This window comes from Oncorhynchus nerka, linkage group LG23 (assembly GCF_034236695.1).
Source record: "Oncorhynchus nerka isolate Pitt River linkage group LG23, Oner_Uvic_2.0, whole genome shotgun sequence".
Classification (NCBI taxonomy): Eukaryota; Metazoa; Chordata; class Actinopteri; order Salmoniformes; family Salmonidae; genus Oncorhynchus; species Oncorhynchus nerka.
Genome location: NC_088418.1, coordinates 57,944,308 through 57,950,307, shown reverse-complemented (window position 1 = coordinate 57,950,307; position 6,000 = coordinate 57,944,308). Strand labels below are relative to the sequence as shown.

General features: G+C 40.4%; 1 pseudogene; it reads right to left on the bottom strand.

The window, feature by feature from the left end:
• Positions 1-2,190: 2,190 nt before the first annotated feature.
• LOC115106278 (peroxisome assembly protein 26-like) lies at positions 2,191-4,600 on the bottom strand (annotated as a pseudogene).
• Between the last annotated feature and the right edge of the window lie 1,400 nt (positions 4,601-6,000).

Here is a 6,000-nt window from a genome sequence, read left to right as displayed (position 1 = left end):
ACAGCACCCACCTCCTCTCTATTCCACACACCATAATTTAGTAGCAGCACGCACCCGTAGCATGCGCTCCAGCAGGTATATCTCACTGGTCACCCCCAAAGCCCATTCCTCCTTCGGCTGCCTCTCCTTCCAGTTCTCTGCTGCCAATGACTGGAACGAACTTCAAAAATCACTGAAACTGGAGACACTTATCTCCCTCACTAGCTCACAGATCGCTGCACCTGTACATAGCCCATCTGTAAATAGCCCATACAACTACCTCATCCCCTACTGTATTTATTTATTTATCTTGCTCCTTTGCACCCCAATATTTCTACTTTGCACATTCATCTCCTGCACATCTACCATTCCAGTGTTTAATTGCTATATTGTATTTACTTCGCCACCATTGCCTATTTATTGCCTTACCTCCCTTATCTCACCTCATTTGCACACATTGTATATAGACTTGTTTTTCCACTGTATTATTGACTGTATGTTTGTTTATTCCATGTGTAACTGTTGTTGTATGTGTCGAACTGCTTTGCTTTATCTTGGCCAGGTCACAGTTGTAAATGAGAACTTGTTCTCAACCTGCCTACCTGATTAAATAAAGGTGAAATAAAAAATAAATATTAAACCACAAAGGTGTACTAATGAGCTATTATTAAAAAAAAATCAAAATAGAGGACTAATATTATTTCAGTGTTGATAAGGGAAGGCCTGCTTAAAATGATAACATGCCAGCCAGACAAGCCAGTGTATGAATGAAGTATATCTGCATATGAATGGAGTGGAAATTAGCTCACTTTGTGATCTGTAAGGTAAGTAACATTAATGTTGGTGTGGGGGGGGGTTATATTATTTTTTACCCTGATGCCTGTTTATTCATAAAAAGCAGAAGATGGTAAATAACATTAATCACAATGGTTAGCCTATGCAACTAATAGAAATACATTTAGCCTAATTGGTAATAAATATGACGTGGGGGAAAGTCGAGATCCTAGTCAGGCTTTTGTTTGTCAAATCCAGATTAAATATAGGTCTTCATGTCTATCAAACCTGTAGGCGATTGTGGACTAAGTCAATGACAAACAGCTGAAATGTTCAGGTTTTATCATGATCTGTGATTAAAACAGGCTGGGGTGTTTTCGGTTCCGTTTAGTCTAAGGATATGCGTAAGAACACAACTACACTGAAATAAATAGCCTGATTCAATGGGATTCTCCTGAATAACACATGTTTTTATATGTTAAACTTTTTGGTCTATGCATAGACCCATACCGAGCCTAACGTTTTTGTATTTTGCGGTAGGCATAGCTCTAAATTGCAGAGCATTTAATAAGCCAACCACATGTTCCTATGATGTTTAGGCTGAGAGTAGACTATGTATAAATAATCGTGGAGCTAATCATTGTTATAGCCTAGATCACTTTATATAATCTGGACTGTTGCTTTTCCTATGGATAAGAAGACATATGTTTATGTAGCATATGCTTTTTGCCCATCTCTATAACAAGGCCTATATTCTCACATACCCCCTACCCCCTCAATTAGAACCCTGCTTTTAACCATAAGACATCTCAACAGAAATGTATAGACTAAAGATTGCTTGGTGACAGTGATTGTGTCTGTTAATCCAGTAAACTGGGAAGTGGGAAAAAACGAGGTCACATCATGACATCAGTGATTTTCAGGTCAGTGAAAGATGCCAGAGTTTCTGAATTGGAATTTCGAGTTGGATGACTGTTCAACACAAAACAAAAATCCCAGTCTGAGATTGTTTTTTTCAAAGTTCCCAGTTGTCTTGAATGCACTGAAGTCGGAAGTCAGAGATTGCCAACTTCCGAGTTGTTTTGAATGCACCAGTAAAGACCGAGGCTACCTCTTAGCCTCTGAATCAGAGAGGTGCGGGGAGCTGCCTTAATCTAAATCCACATCTTCATCGCCCGGGGAACAGTGGGTTAAACTGCCTTGCTTGGGCAAAATGATACATTTTTACCTTGTCAGCTAGTGATTCGATCCTGCAACCTTTCGGTTAATTGGCCCAACACTCTACCCACTAAGCTATCAAGAAGCCCTTTCGTTTGCACGATAAATAGGCATATCTACACAGTAATGGTGGCTGGTTGTGATATCAACTTGCCTAATAAGTCTTCTATTGAGGTGATAGGCCTATTTTTAGCTAAATCGACAAATGAAATTGACAAATTAAAAAAATATATTTTTATAAAAACATTTACATGTAGACTTTTGTAAGGTGAGATCATGGTGAGAATAATAAACTAAACAGACACTTAAAATTACACGTAACACATGTAGACGTTAAGGCGTTCATGGTAAGATCATTCAAAATAAACCTACACACAAACTGACACGTTACACGACATGAACACTAGTCTACATGACGTGTACGTGTCACATGACGTGAATGCGTCGGCAGTTTGACGCCTTAAATACGTGTCTCCATTGACAGTCCTTGTTAATTCATGGCTTTAATTCATGGCGTTATTTTATGGCGCAAGGAAGACTTTCGATGACTTGGTGAGGAATCAGTAGCTTCACATGTCTTAATTCTGCTATAGTTATGTGAACGATTGGCTGAGCCTTGGATAGACCCAGTATTGGTCCAGATACCAATCACTCATTCGCAGCCTTGGATACAGCCAGTATTGTTCCAAACACGCATCCCCAAATTCTAATTTGACCAATTAAATATTTTACTGTCATGTAAAAGTTTTGTCTGACATGCATCTGATTATAATTATATTGCCTACATTTAACAGTTGTTTTGGACTGGGCCATTCATATCAACACAAAATGTGTGTCACCACACACACTCAATCGCTTTCTCGCTCGCTCACACACACACCTATATGGGAGCAACTGAATCTGCAACACCAGGGAAATAAATTCTGCCTATTACGTTCACATTCTGCCTTCACAGGTCTCCATGTTGTTCACATTCTGCCTTCACAGGTGTTTTTGCCAACAAAAGCCCCCCTGAATTTCTCTATTTATCTCAGTCCCTTATTAATATTTACATGATTAGATGGTCAATGGTGAGCTCTTCAGTCTCAGTCAAATTTAAACCTGATATCCCAGCACCAGGCTGTATGGTTTTACAGTTAGCTCTGAGCTCAGTCTCGATAGTAAGGAGCAAACATGGCGTCCCACATCTGCTTCAGCATCTGCAGCATCTGTGAGATCCAGGGGAAAGATGAGGGATGAGCTGTGGAGAAACCATATCCAAGAATCATCATAACATTTCTGCTTTTTGTTCTGATATCTAGTCGCTGTTCAGTGCTTAGTTGCTTAAATACTATAGGTAGGTTGGCTGCAATCAAAAGCTAGACAAAAGCTGTATGCTAAGTGCTAGACTAGTATTAACTAAAGCAACCACATTATTTGATGTTCAAATTTTTTGTATTTATTTACCTGGATCCATCCGGACAAAAAGCATGTAGAGAAGGACCACAGCCAGAAAGACTCTCAGAATAGGGAATGACCCAGCACTGGCTACCGATAGTCCTCTGTTCAAAAGTCTAAGCAAGGCCTCAAGTTTCTGAATCACAGCACCTATAAAGCACAAACACACAGTCAGTCACACTGTCTGGCAGCATTAACGTCAATACAAAGGGTTAATGCAACTGTAAGTGAGATGCACCTTGAGGTGTGTTAAGTCCAGCAGCTCCACCACAAGACTGGTGTTGGGATTAGGGCTTGGGGATTGTTCTTGGCTGAGGTTCTCTTTATTCTCCATGATATCCAGTGCTGTTTGTTTCTGGTCCTCTGTGAATGCAATACCTCTGACCTCACCACAATGTCCAGTGTCTACAGTGTATAGCACTGTTATAAATGGGGTGGAAGAAATGAGAACCTGCAAATTAACCATGTTACATTTTCCTCACCACATCTGCATTACTTTGGCAGGTATTTTCTCAGGGCACGCATAATGCTGCATAATCCATGCCAGTGCACCAGGTCACTGATTGAGTTCAGCCAATGGTTGAATCCCCACAATGCTGAGTGCAGCCGTCAACTCCCTATACCTGAAAGTCAGCTGGACAACGGTTTAGTCCAATAATGCAATGCAACAACGACCATGTCATAAAAGCAGAGCACATTCTAAGAATTAGTACCCACCTGCTGTCCTTTTGCTCCGCGTTTAAAATGCTCTCCAGACCTCTCTCACATGTGTCGAAAGCAGCTTGGAAATCCCCCCGAACCATTAGCAGCTGGACAGCTGAGTCCAACAGTCCATGTGTCAGCGCAACATTTTAACTCAGCCGGGGGCTTTGACGGACAGACCCGAAACTGAGAGTCTGAGCCATTGAGATGGATGAGTTGCTCCTCATTTTACTGTAACTAACGTTTCTTCTCTTTAAGTTGTTTGTGCCGACAAAATGGAAATATGGATCACCGACTGTCAAACAAACATTAGTAACGTTTTTACCAATATGTGAAACGTGCCGTCAATTATGTGGTGGTGGTAAGTTTAATTGCAAAAAACGGTGGTACCTGCCTTGTACCAATTTGTTTACATTCTGAGGCAATCTACATGCTCTTATTTTGCTTCCGCATTCACCAACAATCATTTTCGGAGATTAGTCATGAACACAAGGCAGCCAATCACTTGCGTTCTTATTCATGCGTGAACCTCCAGGTGTGCTGATTTAGCTCGCCCGGCGTGCCGGAATGGTGGGGTTCCAGATGATCGTTTGGGACCTCTTTTGACATCCTCCAAAAGATGCTTGCAATTCCCCAAAAAATGAATGTTGTCAAGCAGATTTCGCTATGCGATATTCAATTATTAGTTAATTCATAAATATAACCACTGAATATGATAATTGATTTGTGGTATCTCTGGAACAATGGCGCATTTGCACATACATTTGCGTCAGTGTTTTGTAAGACAAGGACAGAAAGCAATGAAGTTGGAAAAACTCAAAATAACTCTATGCCATGAGCTGATTATACTGTGCAAAGTAAGGTTTGCGTGTTAAGAGACTTTCATTTACTAATTTTCTGTTGAGAGACAGATTTAGAAGGTTCTAAATATTAGACTTGATGTTTGAAATACTTATTTTTCATAGCAGTAGGGATCTCTCTCAAACATCCTCACAACTTTCAGCTCAATAAACAAATAAATGGCATACTTTGCCTTTCTGTACTATTCAAATCACATAATGTGATGGTGTAGAGTGGTAAAATATTGTGATACTTAGTTTTCCGGAAATGCTGACAACCATTGTCAACACATGCAATTACAACAAACATGTCAAATGAAAATAAAGCAGCTATAATGCCTTTGTTAACTGCTGTGTTGAAAGATTTTTAACAATAGGGAGCCAAGCGATGGATTAACTGAAATGGGCAGCCACAGTCTCCCAAGCATTAAGGAAAGAGAGGCCAGATAATTTTTTTACAGTTTGCTGTTTGATCCCTCACATGTGATCTCAAGCTGAAGTTTCTTTGCTCATGTCAGAAATACTTCACAGTTCACACACAGGGACAAACTCCATGACCTTGGTTTTATTCATCAGGCGTGTGTGCAGAGAGACAGAAATGACATGCCAATTGTTTGATGTTGCATTCAACCCCATTTTATAGTGTTGACATTTTTGTCAAATTGGATGTTATTTGGTTCTGATTTGGTTCTGAATTAATTATACTGATATTTTGTGGATATTAGTGAGAACATCAACTAGGCCATCTGCTCCTATAGCATGTATAGTTTCTCTGTTGTGAAGTTGTTGTTGTAAGCGACCCCCTGTTATTTGTACAGCTGCCGCTACAAGGGGTGTTTGTGTTCTCTCCCCATGGTATTCCGTGTTTATAGCTGTTTGCAAAACTTCTCTCACCCATGGTATTCCGTGTTTAGTGCATGCGCACACACACACACACACACACGCGCACGCACGCCCCCACAGACACACACACACACACACACACACACACACACACACACACACACACACACACACACACACACACACACACACACACAGTACAATGAAT